The sequence below is a fragment of the Babylonia areolata genome, chromosome 9, assembly GCF_041734735.1.
Source record: "Babylonia areolata isolate BAREFJ2019XMU chromosome 9, ASM4173473v1, whole genome shotgun sequence".
Classification (NCBI taxonomy): domain Eukaryota; kingdom Metazoa; phylum Mollusca; class Gastropoda; order Neogastropoda; family Buccinidae; genus Babylonia; species Babylonia areolata.
In genome coordinates, this window is record NC_134884.1 from 4180878 (window position 1) to 4200877 (window position 20000).

Consider the following 20000-nt stretch of genomic DNA (forward strand, 5'->3'; position numbering starts at 1 on the left):
GGGGGAGGGGGGGAGAGAGGGGGAGGGGGGTGAGAGAGAGAGAGAGGGGGAGGGAGAGAGAGGGGAGGGGGGGTGAGAGGGGGGGGGGGGGGGGGTGAGAGAGGGAGGGGGTGGGGTGAGAGAGGGTGAGAGAGGGGGTGGGGTGGGGTGGGGAGAGGGGGTGGGGTAGGGAGGGGAGAGAGGGGGTGGGGTAGGGAGAGAGGGGTGGGGAGAGAGAGGGTGAGAGGGAGGGGATGAGAGAGAGGGAGGGGGTGGGATGAGAGAGAGGGAGGGGGTGGGGTGAGAGAGAGAGGGTGGGGAGGTGGGGTAGGGAGAGAGGGGGTGGGGTAGGGAGAGAGAGGGTGGGGTAGGGAGAGGGGAGGGAGAGAGGGGGGTGGGTTAGGGAGAGGGGAGGGAGAGGGGGTGGGGGGGAGAGAGGGGGTGGGGGGGAGAGGTGGGGTGGGAGAGGGAGAGGTGGGGTGGGAGAGGGAGAGAGAGGTGGGGTGGGAGAGGGAGAGAGAGGGTGGGGTGAGGAGAGAGAGAGGGGGTGAGGAGAGAGAGAGAGGGGTGGGAGAGAGAGGGTGGGGAGAGAGAGGGTGGGGTGGGGAGAGAGAGGGTGGGGGGGTGGAGGTGGGAGAGGGGGTGGAGGTGGGAGAGGGGGTGGGGGTGGGAGAGAGGGGGTGGGGAGAGAGTGGGGTGGGGTGGGGAGAGAGTGGGGTGGGGTGGGGAGAGGGTGGGGATGGGGAGAGAGGGTGGGGATGGGGAGAGAGGGTGTCTCCAGAGAGGATGGGGTGGGGAGAGAGAGGGTGGAGTGGGGAGAGGGGGTGGGGTGGGAGAGGGTGAGGAGAGAGAGAGAGAGGGTGGGGGTGGGGAGAGAGGGGGGTGGGGAGAGAGAGAGAGAGAGGGGGGGGGAGAGAGGGTGGGGGGTGGGGTGGAGAGAGAGAGGGTGGGGTGGGGAGAGAGGGTGGGGTGGGGAGAGAGGGGTGGGGGTGGGAGAGGGAGAGAGAGGGTGGGTGGGGTGGGAGGGAGAGAGAGAGGGTGGGGGGAGAGGGAGAGAGGGGGGGGGGGCAAAGAAATACGAAGAGGAACTGAACTGGAAATGTACAGGTGATAAAAAAAAAATCAAAAAAATCCGAAGTTAGAAAAGTGTAGAGACATGAAGTTAGGTTTTTAATAGTTTTCCCAGCATCGGTATATGATTATTATGATAATAAAAATAAAAAGTGAATTGGCCCTAATCCAATAACGAAACATAGTGTAACAAGGATTAAAAAAAATAAAAGTACTTTTAAAAAAGAACATTCGTGAAAGCGGTGCATTGTGTGTGTGTGTGTGTGTGACAAAAATCATGTTATGACCAAGAAACAAAACAAAACAAAAACAAAAACGAAAAGACACACAAAAAACACACCCAAACCAAAAAACAACAAATATATATTATCAGTTTTTGTATTGAAAAAAAAACCCCCACAAAAAACAACAAAAATCAAAACAAAAACAAACAAACAAAAAACCCCGCGAAAAATAAAGATTAAAAAAAGGCGTTGCGGTGTGCGATGTAAAAGGGAGATAAACTGAAGAGGTTTGAGCGCTGCAGTCCCTTGGCAGGGGTTCGGAACGCTCAGCAATAAATAGATTCTGTTTCTAGCTCAGTGGTTCGGAAGTGTCACACACTTTGTTTAGGTGTTGATTATTGCGGAAATAATGCCAATATCGCATCATAAAAAAAGGTGTCTTGAAATAGAGGTAACAACAACAAACCACAACAACAAAACGATCAGAAAACGCGCATCAGTTGAAACAATTAGCTTATTTACCCCCACCCCATTCTTTACCAAAACAATCATAATAGGTATTATTCAAACACACACACATAAAAAAAATCGGACATAACTACAAATCCTTATGCTTGTACAGATTATAAAAGATCCGTGCTTCAGACACAAATATAACAATTAAGAGAAGAATAATAATAAGAAGAAGGACTCCAGTGAAATTAAAAATGCATGAAATTTGCATGCCTCTGCAAGGTAAAAAAAAAAAAAAAAAAAAAAATCAGCTGTCAGTTGAAAATTCAGATACAAGGACAAATATATGCACATGTACATGCGTAAACGCGTGTTTTATACAAGAGAGATAGGCGAGAGAGAGAGTGTGTGGAAAGGTTGCGAGTCCAACTTATATGGGAATGGTATTTGCACCCTGCATAGGAAGAACAAGTCAATAGACTGCTACAGTCACCCACAAACTAAAGACTGCAGCAGAATATCCGGGGTATAAAGCTCAACGCTGAGCGAATGACATTTATTTTTTCTTTCGTTTTTTCATTATTATTATTTTTTTTATATTTTTATTCATTCAGTTTTGTTTGGGGCTGACAAGATCCACATAGACATAGCAATGACGTCCTCATTGATGGACAAGTCAAGAAAAATAAGTATGTGCGTGTGTATGTATCTATATATCAGCAACTGTTTGGCAACTGCTGTTCCAGACAATCTGGGCTAGGCTTTGATTACGGAGGAGAGTATCTTGCCCTAATTATCATTCCCACTCTCTCGGCCAAGAAGGTTTTTAGGACAGTGATATATATATATATATATATATATATATATATATATATGAGCCGAGCGCTGGACCCAATTATTAATAGTGATGCAGAAACCCATATATTGTCAACACCAAGGAACACCCGTGAAACATGCAAAGGGACTTTTTAACTCTCTCCATACGAACGGCGAAAGAGACGACGTTAACAGCGTTTCATCCCAATTACCATCATCAAAATATTGCAAGCGGAACGCTCTTATACTGAAGAGGTGATGTTGACAAAGAATACCACAATTCTGACGACGGAAGCTAAAGGTTGGGTCATTCAGACACCCACTGGACATCCGAGGGGTCTGTGTAGAGGAGAAGAGAGGACTGGCCGTACTGAGTGAGTTAAAGAGTTCGCTTTTCATTCAGTCAGTTTTTTCTAATTTCTTTATTTTGTCAGACCCCTTTCAGGGACCCTGTTGCCTGCCCTGTATGTTCCTCCACTTTTTACAACAAAATAACTATATTTAGATAACACTGTTACCACGATAAAAAGAAATACAATTTTTTTTTTAAAGAAAAGAAAGAAGGCATACACACACAGACACACACACATCATTATCAGAAACTACTTTGTACCGTTCTTTTTAAGCGTTTTAGCTTCTGTGTTTATGTATGAAACACACACACACACACACACACACACACACACACACACACACACACACATATATATATATATATTAGGGGGGGGAGAGAGAGAGAGACTGTGAGAGCAAAACCGGATCACATCTTATCAAACTGCGTGCGCAAGTCGACTGAAAACCTCATTTCAACGTCATCACAACAAGCTTTAAATGGTAACGCCTTTGAAATAACAGCAACAACAGCGACAAACAAACACAAAACCCTCAACAACGTACACAGAATCACTCAACACGTCAACAACTTGATCTTCCCTCTCCTTCCATCAAAAGACCACCCTCTCTCCCCACCCTCTCTCTCCCCACCCTCAGTTGATTATAGAAAGGCCGAAAATCCCCAATGACTTCATAAATCGGATGAGACGATAAACCGAGGTCCCGTGTGCAGTATGTACTTAGCGCACGTAAAAGAACTCACGGCAAACAAAATGGTTGTTCCTAGCCAAATTCTGTAGAAAAATCCACTTCGATAGGAAAAAAACAAATAAAACTGCACGCAGGAAAAAATACACAAAGAAAAAAAGAAGAAGAAAGGGTGGCGCTGTAGTGTAGCGACGCGCTCTCCCTGGGGAGAACAGCCCGAATTTCACATACAGAGAAATCTGCTGTGATAAAAAGAAATACAAATATCCACGGTGTCCAGGGTTCGACCACAGGAAGGCGGGGCCCAGTCCTCTCCTTCCGACGCCTCAGCCTTCCCCAGACTAAGTCAGGTACCCATTCACACCTGGCTGGAGTAAGAAAAATCCGAGAAAAGTGTTTTTTCCCCCCCAAGGACTAAACACCACCGTATCGAAACACGGGGACTTTGAACTCAGGATCGTGGCGAACACTAAGCAGGACATGGCAGAGGTTATGTATGATAGTCAGTTGTGTTCGACTATGACCATCAGAACGGCAGCAGAGGAGGTGGTAACTGCTGTCCCGACTATTATCTGGGCTAGAATTTGATTATAGTGGAGAGTGTCTTTGCCCAAGTTACATCCCCCACTCTCTCGGCCAAGAGGTTTTTAAAAATTTTTTTTTAGGACAGTCGGCGTTGGTATGTCAGAGGGTAAAAGTCCAGGAAAGACGCACCCCCTACCCCTCCACCCCCCCCCCCCCTCCACACACACACAAAGAGGACAGGGAACTCACTGATCAGGCAGAGCCAGAGAAGAAGAAGAAGTAGTAGAAGAAGAATGAAATAATCCCTTCCCACACAAAGAGTCGTCTGAAGGAACCAGCAATATCTGACAAGTGTTGCTTTACGGTTCAGCCGACTTCACAGGGCACAGATATCTGGACTTGAACTCTGGATCTGGAGAAAACACCTGGAGAACGGGCAGCCAGGTGGAGAACCAAGAACAGTGCAGTTGAAGAAAGAAAGAATGACAGAAAGAAAGAACCCCCCCCCCCCCGTCCCCCCAAACAAAAACAAAACAACAACACCAACACCCTACCCAGATTTAATCGACAGAATATCAAAGAACAAAACTTTGCACTGAGTTAGTCTAGACCAACAGACAACAAAACAACAACAACAAACAAGGAAAACAACAACAACACACACACACACTGACCAAAGTAGGGTGCACAGAAAATATTGATATAAATAAAAACCCAGAACCGTCGTGATTTTATATTTAATAATAAAAATTTCATCGCCGATTGAGCTATGCCAAAAAAAAAACAACCCCAAACAAACAAACAAAAAAAGCATTAATCACCGATTGAAAAACAAAACAAAACAAAGCAATAACAACCCCCCGAGCCCCCCCCCCCCCCCCCCCAATAAAAAAAGAAAAATAAAGAAGAAAATAACAACAACAAAAAAACAAACAAACAATAAACAACAAACATACCCCAAAACAACACATAAAAACAACAAAAAACGAAAAGAAAAAAGTTAAAAAAAACAACAACAAAAAAACCAAAACCACAAAAAAAAACACCCAAAACCCAAACAACCCCTCCCCCCACCCCACCCCCAACGCCCAGCATTTACCAAATCTACAAATACCAAGGAAACGATAAAAATAGAAGAGAATCAGAAATAGCACTTCCACACTTTCTGCAGACATCAATCATCACACACAGACACACACACACACAGCACACACACACACACACACGCGCACACGCACACGCACTGGCTACAGTAACCGTGTTAACAAAGCACCTCAAGCCAGTAGGGTGCACAGAAATAATTATTATAAATAAAACGCAGAACCGTCGTGATTTTATAATACTGAATAAAAAAAAAAAAAAAAAAAAAATCCAAAAAAAAATCTAGTCGCCGATTGAGTTAATAAAAAAAAAAAAGCGCAATAATCGCCGATTGAAAAAAAAAAAAAAAAAAAAAAAAAAAAGGAGAAAAAGAAAGTCAAAAAGCGCCCAGCATCAACCAAAGTGATAATACAAATGAATCAGAAAATAGCATCTCCACACTTTCTGCAGACATCAGTCTTGACACACACACACACACACACACACACAAACACACACACAGACACACACACGCGCGCGCGCACCCTTCCCCCTGTCCCCCAAACATTAACAACAACAGTACTCAAAATAGATTCAGGATTCCTCTCTGTGGTGTTATCCGTGATAACAAAACAGAAAATAAAGATAAAAAAAAAAAACATTTCATAAAGGCGACACGCAGTTTTAAAGAAGCACGGTTGTTGATTTGTAAAAAAAAAAGATGAGTTGTTGCATCATAGCTAAAAGCTGAATTAAAAAAAAAAAAAATCACATTGAGCTGCACAATCTTGATGTCTGAACCGTTTGTGATAAATAAAATAATAAATTATTCCCCTGTTTCATCGCACGGTCGTACAGTGTTAAAAGTATACAGGTCACCTCCGTTGGGGCAAGCCATTGTTTCAGCAAGACTGGCTTGGTATACTTCGCAGAGCTATCAGGATTATGCATTTGCAGAAGACAAGGGAAGAGACAGACAGACACACAGAGAGAGAGAGAGGGGGGGGGAGGGGAGAAAGTGAGAGGGGAGAGGGGTGGGAGAGAGAGGGAGAAAGAGAGAGGGTGGGAGAGAGAGAGGGAGATAGAGAGAGATGTGGGGTGAGAGGGAGAGAGAGAGTGGGAGGGAAAGATAGTGGAAGAGATGGGGAGGGGGGTGGGGAGAGAGAGAGAGAGAGAGAGAGAGAGAGAGAGAGAGAGAGAGACTTTCACACTTTAATACTTTACTGTCATAAGCTAACAGTGCACGTAACTTGCTGGGTGCAGTTTAATCTAAAAGTTCAAAACATAGCAAGACTGATTTTGCACTATTTGTTCGTTAAGATCGAAATAAGAGAGAGAGAGAGAGAGAGAGAGAGAGAGAGAGAGAGAGAGAGAGATTAATTAAACATTTCAGTTTTACTTGATACACAGTTTGAACTTGAAATAAATGAAACGACGAGGAATTAGAACGACACTTTTCAGCCTTCAGATTTCAACAAAAGGGAGATAAAAAAAAAAAGAGCTGAACGTGTTTCCGTCTCAAGTTCACCCCCGCCCCCACCCCTCAACCTCCATTTCCTCAAGGTGATAAAAATAAACACACACAAAATAGGAACAGCAATGATCAGTCTTCACACACAGCAAACGACTGCTCCATTAATCTATGAAAACGAAACAAAAGAAAAAAAAAATCCCGTATATTCTTAAAATCAAGAAACGAAAACAAAAGTACACATGAAAATATGGATTTTGTACAATCTCAAGGGAGATAATTATCAAAGGTGCAAAGAGAGAGAGAAAAAAAAGGATCGATTTCTGTTGTGTACTAAAATCAGGTAACAACTCAAGGGGGGGAAAAACAACAAAAAAAAACGAAGAAAAGATTATATTACCTTGAATACTCTGTGTGTGGTTGATCCGTGCTTTCAGTTTAATAAACCTGTACAATATGACGATTAAAGAAATATTTTGCCATATGAAAAAAAATACATAACACAGAAAAAACAACAACATTCACACACACACACACACGTATATATATATATATACACACACAAAACACCAACAAAAAGCCACAAAAAAAGAAGAAAAAAAGAAAACAAAAAACAAACAAAAAAACCTCCAGAGAAGTGAGTGTATTAAACTAGGTACAAAATACTAAGACACTGAAAATAATATATATTTCAATAACAACTGTATGCCAACACAATTATTCAAAGAAATATAAAAAAAAATTTCAAGGGAAGGAAAAAAAAACAAAGCAGTCTATTTCTCACTTAGTATCGTCCAGAGCTTGCCAGAGACTTTAGTATAAGAAGAAAAAAAAATGTTCATTATTTTTCAGTGATATCGTAACAATAAAAACACTCTAATATCCACCGTCCATATTTTTCAGTTTCCCTACCCTCTCCCAACACCTTATACTCCCCTCCCCCCCTCTGTCTCTCACACACACACACAAGGCAACAGATTCACACTGTACCTTCCAGCAAAATGCGTCCAAATGTCACGTGTATTTTCGTTTTCTTTTTTTGTTTGTTTGTTAAAAAATACAAAGAAGGAGCTTTCACTGTTAAAATAAATCATCACGCAACTTCGTACAGTGTAAAAACGATAACACAATTATTTATCGTATTTTAAACATAATTTTAACAGGAATCGGTTTTACGTGTAAACAGTAAAACGTTTTGTTTCAAATTTCATGCTTGTTTATTATATATATAACCCTCGTCTGTTTATTTTAATGGCAGTATAGATTGTCACCATAAACCCATAAAAGAAAGAGGAAGGAAAGGAAAAACAACAACACAAAAACAACAACAACAAAAAAACCCACGTAAGAAAGAAACAAATCAAAACATCCTCAACCAAACAACACACACACGAGCACACACACACACACACACACAGAATTACCACAATGGCCATGACCACTCTCATAAAAAAAGCGGTAAAACTAAAGGCAAAACCTGTTGACATTAGATTAAACAACAACAACAGCAAAAAAAACAACCCCCCCAAAACAAACAAACAAAACAAAACAAAAACAAAAACAAACCCCTCTCCCCTCGTCCCCCCACCCCCCGCCCTCCTAAAGAACCCCAACCTTTAACACATCATTTAATGCAGTGAGGCCCTTTTTGAACCCTGTAAGTTTAAAGAAGAAAAAGGAAAGAAATAAGGGGTAAAAACAACAACAAAAAACAAAAAAACAAAAAACAAACAAAAAGAAAAACAAACAAAAAACCCCCCCCAAAACAAAAAAAACCAACAAGAAAAAGCAATGAAAACGACAACCAAACAAACAAGCAAATAAACCTCCCACACCCAACCCAACTGCCTGCCACCCCCCCCCCCCCTCTCCCCAACCCCACCCCACCCCAGCCCCGAGAACTGATTTCGAAAACAATTATCTCATTAACAAAGAAACTCACTCAATGCAGAATTGCACTCTGTTGTGTTCAGTTTAAAATGTCAGTGAAAACATTGCTCTCAATTAAAAAAAAATAATAAAGAATGAAAAAATATCTAGACTCGACAACATCAGTATCACCCCCCAAAAAACAACAACAAAAAAACAAAAAAAAAAACAAAAACAAACCAACAACAAAAAATAAAAAAACAACAAAAAAACCCAACCAAACCAACCAAACAAAACAACAACAACCAACCAACCAACCAAGCAAAAAAAAACAAAAAAACCACCAACAACAACAAACAAAAAACCAAAACAAAACCCAAAACAAAACAAGAAAAAACCCCAAAAAAACCCATCACCACCACCAACAACAACTAAACTTCAAAATGGGTCACCCTGCAAACAAAACCCAGTTTACTATGGTGCTTTGATGATCGAAATGATCGAAAACGTCACGTAGAATACACCATGTAAAGAATATATATAAAATTGTATCAGGCAGCTATGTTCTCGAGTCCAAAGTAGTCAGAGAAAACGTTACGCGAGCAACGACGACATTACGATGTGAAGAAAAAAAAAATCCTTGATATCAAAAGTTTGATAATAACAAAGAACACTAACAGTAAATTACTACGAAGATATATATATATATATATATATATATATATATATATATCTATATATATATATATATATATATATATATATATATATATATGTGTGTGTGTGTGTGTGTGTGTGTGTGTGAAAACAGTATCCATGACATCAAAAGTTTGATAAGAATTGAAAGACACTAATACAAAAATTACCATGACAAAATCTAAAAATACCCAACAAAACCAAACCGGAAACGGAAAAGACCTTACACAGAAATAAATCACGCACTGTCAATGCAGCAAGTGTAGTAGATCTGCATGCGAAACCCGCCCCAAACAAAACACATACAAAAAAAAGAAAAAGAAAAAGAAAAAAAAAAAAAAGAAGAAGAAGAAGGAAAAGCCACCTCTTACCCCCTATCCCCCCGCTTATCACTCTCCACCTGAGAGAGAGAGAGAGAGAGACAGACAGACAGACAGAGACAGAGAGACAGAGAAAGGAAAGACAGAGACAGAGAGGTCTATCACAAGCGGCAAACCGTCCAGGTTCCTATTCCTTCCTACCCCATCCCGTTTTAAGCATACAATCAGTTCTCAAACATCACACTGCAACTCGGAAGAAGAAAAGAAAGAGAGAGAGAGAAAAAAAGAAACCTTCCCATGAATCAGGATTAAAACAAAACAAAACAAACAACCCCCCCCCCAACGCCCCCCCCCTCCCCCGCCCCCCCCCCAAAAAAAACCCCACCAAAGCTCACCAAAAACAACTCACATATATACGTTTTATTTAGATTCCAGACGCAGCATCAAACGTCGATTGAACAGCTGAGAGCGGATCTTATTAAACCTGCGGACAAGTCCAGATGACCTCTCCCACTCCTGTCTCACACTGACACCGACGCCATCTAACCTTAAGGGTAAAGTCCATGTAATAAATAAATAAAGAAAGAAAAAAAAGAAAAAGAAAAGAAAGAAACGCAACCCCAACTAAAAAAAAAAAAAAAAATCTCCATAAAACTTTCCAGCACTGAAGAACAACAATAACAGAATTAAAAGAACTTATATAAAGAACTTGTATCCACAACGTTTACCAATGTTGAGGAGTAATAAAACCACACATTCTTTCTGTATGTCTTTATTAATAATAATGATGATAATAATTCAGTTTGCACCACACATTCTTTCTGTATGTCTTTATTAATAATAATGATAATAATTCAGTTTGCATGTATGCGCCTTTTCGTGTAGAACATGCACAATCGCGCAGTCCAATGGTAAAACCTGATGTGTAAATAAATGCAGTATTCAAACACTAAAAACTGAAAACGTAGGTGCAAATTCCAGCACAGACATCCCGCTAAACACCTAAACACTGTGGTTCGTCGTTCGGGATCGACGAGGACCATCTAGTCATCCTGGGGGTGGGTGGGTTGGGCTCTGTGGGTGCGCAGATGACTGATCAGGCCAATCCGCGCCCGGAAGGTTCTGACGCAGTGTGGACAGGGGATGGTGGCGGCTGTCGGGGACTTGCTGGCACTGCTTTTCCTGGCCTGTCTGCGTTGCTCTGCTGCAGCGATTCTGTTGGCCTCACAGGATTTGGCGCCTTTGTGGACAGCTGAACGCCACTTTGGTCTGTCCATTGCATTCAGCTCCCATGTGTCGTGGCTGATGTTGAAGGCTTTCAGAGTGTCTTTGAAGCGCTTCTTTTGGCCTCCATGGGAGCGCTTGCCATGTTGGAGTTCGCCGTACAGCAGTTTCTTGGGGAGCCGGTTATCCGCGAACGGCTGTTATCCTAGCTTGCAGCCAGAAATAATAACGGATCCCCGCTCAGTCCTCAGCCGTGTGATGTACAGTGCCGATGCAATTGGCTGTATCGCCAGCACTCGTTCTAAAACATTCCATAGGAGGAGACAGTTCAGATTCTGATCCGTTACACTGAGCAACGTGATCTATTCAAGAGAAGATCAGTGTAAAGTAAATTTAGGAGTTCTGCACTCAGGCAGGAATTAAAAGTTCAGATCAGTTCAGGCCCTGTGGGAAAATACAATAAGATAAAACAAGAGAGGCCAGGCCTTCAAGACTCACTTGTGATACACTTAAAAAAAAAAAAAAAAATCTCAGCTTTTTATGTATTGAGTATAATTTCAAAATGTAATGTTTAAGATGAGAAAGATCAGTTTAAAGCAAATTAAGTCCCCTAGCATTAATTACAGAGTAATTTCTCTTTTTTACTCTGCACCAAAACGTTTGCAAAATAAATAAAACTTCCATGCTTAGCAAAAGAAGTTCCTGTTTGAACAAAAAAATGATAATAATGACTGCTCTTGTTGTTGGGTCAGAATATCAGATCAAAGTGCCAAGTTTAGAGAATACAAAAAATATAAATATAACAGTAAATGCAGTTTGCATATAATTAGGCTTCATTAAATTTTTTTTTTTTTGGTGCCCATCCCAGAGGTGCAATATTGTTTTAAACAAGATGACTGGAAAGAACTGAATTTTTCCTATTTCTATGCCTAACTTGGTGTCAACTGACAAAGTATTTGCACAGAAAATGTCAATGTTAAAGTTTACCACGGACACACAGACACACACACAGACAACCGAACACCGGGTTAAAACATAGACTCACTGTGTTTACACAAGTGAGTCAATGAAGTGAAATAAGACATTAATTTTAAATCTCTTTCACCGCCAGTCAGTATTAGAGTGCAAATTAACCTTGTGCAGGAACCACAGAAAATATGGTGTCTAAGAACAGCTGGGGATTCCCCTGTGATGTGTAGAAAAAATGTCCAATCCCACCGCTGAAAATTAAGAGCATTAGGTTAATGCACAAAAGGCCCATCATCTGGTTGCATTTCAGTGACATGGGTGCTTTACCTAGCTGGTGCCGAAATGCGACCATGGCGCGGAAAGGGTATCTATAAATACTAAATAAATAAGACAGACTAATAAATAAATAATTTCCCGCCGTGTGACGCGGTACCAGCTGGGGGAGTGCTCAAATTCTCTCGACTGAAGTTTAATTTTTTAAAAATCTATAACTTTTTCGCTCTGTTTCGTCGCGTTAATTCTGACCTTGATAACAAAAATGACGTGCCGGTCAGTTCTACATTGCTTCCTCATTAATTCGACATACGATTCGTGCAGTTCAACGTTTTTTTTCTTCCCGAGGATTACGAGGTTCGAGGTTAACTCTCTCCATACGAACGGCGAAAGAGACGACGTTAACAGCGTTTCACCCCAATTACCATCATCAAAATATTGCAAGCGGAAGGCTCTTATACTGAAGAGGTGAATGTCGACAAAGAATACCACAATTCTGGCGACAGAAGCTAAAGGTTGGGTCATTCAGACACCCACTGGACATCCGAGGGGTCTGTGTAGAGGAGAAGAGAGGACTGGCCGTACTGAGTGAGTTAACAGCACCACATGCGTGTCTATCCCCGGTCGAGTCGGTCTGCCAAACATTCCGTCTCCGTTACTTATCAGTATCAGTATCAGTAGCTCAAGGAGGCGTCACTGCGTTCGGACAAATCCATATACGCTATAGCTACACCACATCTGCCAAGCAGATGCCTGACCAGCAGCGTAACCCAACGCGCTTAGTCAGGCCTTGAGGAAAAAAAACACACACACACACACACATACACACAAAACCGTTACTTAGCGAGTTCAAATATAATGTGCATTCACGAATCAGAAATACGCGGTGAAGTACTTCATAAAAGCTTCTGTGTAGATTCTTCTTTCGGGTCAGCTGTGAATAACAGTTTAACAAATCTATATTTTTTCAAAACATTGATTAGATCTATATCAGTCAAATGCGACCGAGCGAGGATTTCATCGCGTGAAATTTACAATCAGGTGCTTTTCAATGACGCAAATGATGGTAATAATAATAATAATAATAATGATAATAATAACTGAACAAAATTGCCTCTTAACAGCTACTCAAAGCTGCTAAGACGATACAGCGATAATCAGAACGAACTGCTGACATCGCCAGTTCTTTAGTCACCGTCCTTGAAGAATCTATATATAGATAGAGAGAAGGAGGTGGTGATGGTGGTGGTGGTGTGGTGTGGTGTGGTGCTTTCTATCTATGCAAAGCTGTTTGAAGTCAACATGATCAGTAAAATCTTGACAATTGATTCGGGTCGCTTCTTTTGGAGGGGGTGGGGGTGGGGGGTGGGGGGTAAATGATATATCAAAATTATTCGAATTAAAGTTTGTATACACGAAAACAAACAAACAAAAAACAAAAAAACAAACACAACAAATCAACAAAAATACCCCACATAAGTTCAGGTGAGGTACTTATAAATACTGACACGAAAGCGCTGCTTTATAAAAAACAAAACAAAAAAAACAAACAAAACAAACAAACAAACAAAGAAAAAACAACCCCCCCCAAAAAAAACAAAACAAAAACAAACAAAACCCCAATGAGTCCATAGATTCTCGAACAGGGAACACAAAATAATACGTGTCAAGTTGTCATCAATCATAATAATATGCACGAACCCGAGGCATTGCGGATTAAAGTACGACTTGAATTTCTGCCTCTAATGGGAACGGAACGTGTTTTGCGTTGGTATTTTCTCAGGTCATGGGGTAACATCTTTATCTACAGTAGGACGGAGTGGTCCATTTTGTTGTTTTTTTGTTTTTTTTTGTTTATCCTCGAATTCCTTCGACACATGTCTAATCAACGTTTGAATAGTATGAGCGCATTTGCGCGTATCACACAAGCAAACACGATCACACGCACGCATGTACGCACACACACTTTCTTAAGAATTTTCAAAAAAATATATATATTTTCTCCTTTTTTTCTGAGGGCAGAATGTAAAAAGAAAAAAAAAAAGCTGTATAAGCTTATTCTTATACCCTCAATAAAGATCATTTTGACTTGACTTCACACACACACACACACACACACACACACACTTTACAGAGCAACGACGCTATAAAAGACCTGCATATGCACGTAATATTGATACCCACCCCCCCCCCACCCCCACCCCCCACCCTTTTGCCTCTTGGTGAACATAATCCTTCGTCAAAAATAAAGTATATAGATATAAGCCCGTAAACAGAAACAGACGTCTCTTGGCCAATTGATCAGTACAAGCAGTTTAACGCACGACAGCGATACACGCATGCAAAAAATTCGACCAACTTTTGTTGATGATTACTAGCAGTGAAAAAAACCCAACAAACTGAACAGTGAATCTGTGCATACTCCGTCCAGTAACCTGCAAAATGTCCATCAAAACCAGGCCTTAAGTTCAAGACATTGCGGACATTTGCATTTTGGTGCCCAAACTCATCTAACATGCCAACACACACAGACACACAGACACACCCACACTCACACGCTTGCACCCACACACACACCCACACGCATGCACGCAGACGCACGCACACACACACACCCACACCTACATCCACGCACACACACGCACGCAAGCACGCACACACACACACACACACACAAAACATGCACGGGATAAATCTAAACAACAATTATTAACCGTCCAAATTCTGTGTACTTTTTTTTTTACACAGGGATAACATCAATGCAAAAAATATAACTTTGAAAACCAAAACAAAAAAACAGCGCGCAAAAGAAATTTTGAAAAAAAAACCCCAAAACCCTCCCCCCCCAAATTAAAACACGCGAGCGAAAACGTGCGTCCATCCGGGTACTTACACTGAAGCAGTATGAAAAAATGCACACACAAAAAAAGCCCCCCCCCCTTCCCCCCAAAAAAACAACCACCCAAAACCCCAAACTTAGTCTACAATCACTATGCGCTATAAATCACTGTTGCCGACCTTTACTGTGGTTATGGTTGCTGCAGCTGCTTCTGTTGCTATTGCTGCTGCTAAAGTTTGAAAAAAAAAAAGAAAAGAAAAAAAAAAGATTATACAGAGAAGTGTACCCAATGTGGTAAGCAACTCATACGCACGATGTATCCGTGACATTACTTTGCATACTTTGCGGATAGCGGATTCCACACAAAATGTATGCAAAATGAAGAAAATCAAACATAAAGAAAAAAAAAAAAAAATTTGCATTTCGAGCACTACATTTACGTTTGCGTCCAAATATAATCCAAACTTTACAAACCAAAGAGAGCAGAAACTGCTTCCAAATGTTAACAAAACTTTACAAACGAAACAAAACAAAAAAAACTAGATTGACTTTTCGAGCAAAGTATTTACCTTTGCGAAAAAATGCAACCCAAACTTTCGAAACATACAAACAAAACCTACCAACTGAACAACCAACCAACCAAATTTCAAGAACTCCGTTGAGCTTTTTATACAAATGTGATCCAGGTTTCACGACGCATCGATTGCCTGAAGCGTACACGTAAACAGTAGTGAAACCGTCGCTTCCTGAAAAGAGGTTCAAAAACATTATTTCGACACAATAATAATAATAATAATAATAATCAATGCTGACTGATTTCTTCTGAAGATTACACAACAATCACACGTGGTCCGAATTAACATTAAATAATTTCTTCGAAAACCGTCACCAGTATTGATTCCCAAATGAAAACCCCAACCCTGGACAAAAAACAGGCAACAACATAGCAATAATTATGAAATCACGTTTACGGACAGCTTTGGCAAATACTGCTAACAGCAAAATCTGTACCAGGTGAAATCTAGACCAGACGCCTTGAGCACACTCAGAAATGTGCCTCCCAACACGTTCTGAAACCCCCGAAAACGGAGTATGACTGCCTACATGGCGGGAGTAAAAACGGCCATATACGTAAAAGCTTATTCGTGTATACAACTGAACGTGTGAATCGCAGCCGAGAAACGACGACGACGACGACGACGACGGAGAAGAAGAAGAAGAAGAAAAAAGAAGAAGAAGAAGGAGGAGGAGAAGGAGGTGGAGGAGGAGGATAAGAAGAAGGAAAAGGAGGAGGAGAAAGAGGAGGAGGGAGAGAAGAAGAAGAAGAAGAAGAAGAAGACGATGTTTTTGGAACATTACAAATGACAACTACAGTTCCCAAAACACACAATCAATAAACGTCTGTCACCATGTATAATTATAACACGCCTTAGCATGAGCAAGAGGAAGAACAATGTCGAGACATTACGTCGTAACAAAGTAACGACGAAAGCGTCTTTTGCACGGAGGTGAGGGACACAGACAATACAGTCTTTCTTCCACCACCCCACTCTCCAAAGACACTTTGCTTTAAATGTTAGGTAGCAGCATTTTCCCCAGTTCAGTGGATTCTCAATATGGACGCCATGCACGCATACTACACCCCCCCCCCCCACACACACAAAAACCCCAACAACAAACAAACAAAAAACACTTCAAACGACGCTTCCAAAGCCTTTTTTTTTGACCAATGCACTTTCAAGCGTAGTAGAAAAAAAAAGAGACCAGAATTGTGTAGCATCACATTAGTTCTGGCAAAGACTAGATTACATTCACTTATAACTTTGTTTTTCTTTTTACTGGCTGCTAGTCACCATTTCTAGGCCGTTGTCTGAACACACACACACACACACACACACACACACACACACACACACCACACACACACACCAGAGTGCACGAAAGAACTTTGCCTCAAACAGAACGATAAACAAAAGAGAACTGTAATCATCAGATTCCACAAAACTAACAGCCATAACAATGCTAATAATAATAATAATAATCACAGAAATAACAGTAGACACGCGAAGAGTATGCTCAGTGGTGAAAAGGGAGAGATGGGTAAACCAGCTTCATAGGTCATACATTAAAAAACAAAACATAAAACAAAACAGGAAAAACAACAAACAAACAAACAAACAAAAAAACAACAAAAAAAAACCCCAAAACCGACCTTGACATTGTTGATAACAAAAGGGAGTTAACTTTATAATAATTGCAAGGAATTCCGTCGAAATTGAAGTCACCATCCTCTCTCTCTCTCTCTCTAGTAGTATCAGGACTGGGGGTTCTGGCTCCATCCTTATTCTCCCCCCCTTCTCTCTCTCTCTCTCTCTTTCTCACAGACGCACACACTTTTTCTAAGGGGATATAATCTTTGCTGCGGTCTTCAAATAGGCAGATGAGTCTGGAGAAGTTCAAGTTTTATCCCTTGATTGCCTTCCCTCCGCCACTTTCTGCTCCCCTGTTTGTCTCTCTTAAATGATATTCAGTCATACACGCCCACTTACCAACAAACGCATCCCGACAAACAAATATGTATGCATGAAAACACACGCCGTTTGCATAAAATCTGCATATTTGACCCGAAGTCTCGAAAAAAAAAAAAAAAAAAAAAAAAAAAAAAAAGGAAAAAAAAAAAAAAATAAATATCCCAGAACAGAAGAGCATATGCTGACACTGTCCATTCATCTTGGTAGTGAGGTCTCTTTCCTGCTTTCCCTTTCCAATAACGCTTGTGATTTGTGTCTGATTCACTTTCCCTTGAAGTTTTATGTAAGACTACACACACATATTATATATATAAATTATGATAGTCAGTCGTGTCCGACTATGACCATCAGAACAGCAGAGGAGGCAACTGCTGTTCCGACTATTTGGGCTAGAATTTGATTATACTGGAGAGTGTCTTGCCCAAGTTACATCCCCACTCTCTCGGCCAAGAGGGTTTTAGGACAGTCGGCGTTGGGATGTTTCCCAAAGGCCAACTAGCCCACAAGGCTGCAGCACTAAGAGTTGGTGCAATTTCGCCTCCTAGTTTGAGAGTCATAGTCCTTCACAAAAGACTAAGCTGTAAATGGTTTCCCATTGACTGGAGAAACCATTGATAATGCAGCTCTCACTTTGCTGTTGGCCCAAATGTAAACTGTAAACTGATGTCAATCTGTGATATAAGCCGAGTGTTGGGCCCTACTACACATACAAACAATCATATAGACACAAAGATGTTGCGTACGTTTTCTTCGTTCATTTTCGTACATGAAATCAAGTGTATTCTAACAATGAAAAAGTTAAATACATTTCTGCTATGTTTTCTTTTGATGAATAGACTGTTTTTTTTAAATGGTCGAAGCATGAGCTATTCAAAGTCTCAAAATGGAACCCCTACAGTTTAAGTGGATTCATGTGTATTACAACAAGAGCATCTTTGTTGAAACTGACAAAACTGGGTCAACAAACGTTTGTTTCTACTCGTGAATAATTAACGGAATTTCAAAACATGATGATTCCCTCCATAAAAACATGATGATTTCCCTCCATAAAAACATGATGATTTCCCTCCATAAAAACATGATGATTTCCCTCCATAAAAACATGATGAAGGACCAAGCTCCTGGAACCTGGCAGAAACAAGAAAAAGATACCTGCCAATATTTTACTGGGAAAATCCTTATGCTTCGAAATCCCATTCAATATACACATGTAGAAAAAAGACGTTTGCCGACCCATTTAATCCTTTTTCTTTAAATCAAATAAATTCATTCTGACTTTCCTCGACATACAAAGTGCATCTCTTTAAGTCAACTTATTTAAAATTCTGTTTGAGAATAGTTTTTATTTTCATTAAGCCTGTTTAACATACTGAACGTTTTACATGTTGCTTAATAAATGCATAGCCTAACCTTCCAACATCATATCTCAGCCAATCAGTTGGTACTGTAATTGACTGTGATCAACAATGCCAAATGTGTTTCATATTTTGTATTAGTTTCAGTTTCGGTTTGTCAAGGGGGCATCAATGTGTTCGGACAAATCCATATCCTCTACATCACATCTGTTAGGCAGATGCCTGACAGCAGCATAACCCAACGTGCTTGTCAGGCCTTGGGTGCATGCATATGCATTTGAGTACCTATCAGAGTGGATTTCCTTTGCAAAATTTTTTGCCTGAGGACAAAACGTTTTTTTGCCATGGGTTCTTCGTCAGTGCGCCAAGTGCGTGCTGCACACGGGACCTCGGTTTACCATCTGATCCAACCTTGTTGGGCCCCAAGAACCACTGCTGGCGACTGTCAAACGACGGAAGGGTGGCATGGTTTGGTCACGTCACACGACATAACACCCTCTCCAAAACCATCCTGCAAGGGACTGTAGAGGGAGGGCGCAGACCGGGGGCGGCAGAGAAAGAGCTGGTCCGACAACGTCAAGGAATGGACCAAAATGACGATGCCAGATCTCCTCACGACAGCTGCCAACAGAACGGCGTGGCGAGCTATGACATCTTCCTCATGTCCCCCCAACGACCCCAGCGGTCGAGGGAATGAGTGAGTGTGAGACGCTCAGTTGGATTTTTCCAGTCAAACTTGGGAGAAAGGGCGAGAGCAGGATTCGATCCCACACCCTCACAGACACTGTATTGGCAGATTGTCTTAACCATTCTCCCACGTTGCTGGAAATAAACATGTCTTCTGCGGTCCTTCATTGCTGTCCAGTTTCCCGTGTTTCTGATTTCGAGGCGAAAATCGACATTTAATCTAAAATCCTGCTTTCGAGCAAAATGGTATTTCGACTATGTTAATCTGAAAAATTAAAGTTCTAGAACTTCGGAACTTGCGCGAGTGTATGTATGTATGTGTGTGTGTGTGTGTGTGTGTGTGTGCGTGCGTGCGTGCGTGTGTGTGTGTGTTGGATTGTATCATTGTTGTTGCTTAAGTGTGTTTTAAGTAAACCGAAACATTACAGAATTGGACAGACGATCCCATGAACTTACTCCAACTCAAATGATTCCGTCTCACCAACAAAGGGTAAAAGAAAAATCACAAACCGTGCTTGTACCTGCCGGGAAAACGCAGAATGTCATTGTGTCAAATGAGACACAGAAAAGCCTACAT